Genomic DNA, 341 nt, shown 5'->3' with positions numbered 1-341 from the left:
CTTCCCTTCCTCCCTCCTCCCTCCCTCTCCTTTCCTCTCTCCCTTCTTTCCCTCCCCTTCTCTCTCTCACTCTCCTGCATTCACGGATGGCACGGCGAGCCACTGTGTATTTATGTACATAATACGGCAGCTCGTCCCCTCCACTTCATTTGCATCATTACAATATCTGTACAAGCACATCACATTGTCTGTTGCTTGCACCTTTTGTTACGGTTGCTGTCACAGTCTACGCGACTTGACTTTCATATTTTAAATGAATTGATATTATACCAACAACACGCACTCACATCCCCGGCGCGGGGAAACCGGGCTCCGGCGCGGCGGGCGCCGCGGGCCCAGCC

At 53.1% G+C, this 341-nt stretch overlaps 1 protein-coding gene across 1 annotated transcript in view; it reads left to right on the top strand.

The window, feature by feature from the left end:
* The window catches only part of LOC115948016, an 8,187-nt gene that overhangs the window by 6,744 nt on the left and 1,102 nt on the right, over nucleotides 1-341 (top strand). The gene's annotated exons all lie outside the window — the stretch shown is intronic.

This window comes from Geospiza fortis, unplaced genomic scaffold, assembly GCF_000277835.1.
Source record: "Geospiza fortis unplaced genomic scaffold, GeoFor_1.0 scaffold78, whole genome shotgun sequence".
Classification (NCBI taxonomy): domain Eukaryota; kingdom Metazoa; phylum Chordata; class Aves; order Passeriformes; family Thraupidae; genus Geospiza; species Geospiza fortis.
The sequence above is the reverse complement of the archived record's forward strand: the minus strand, read 5'-3'. Positions and strand labels throughout refer to the sequence as shown.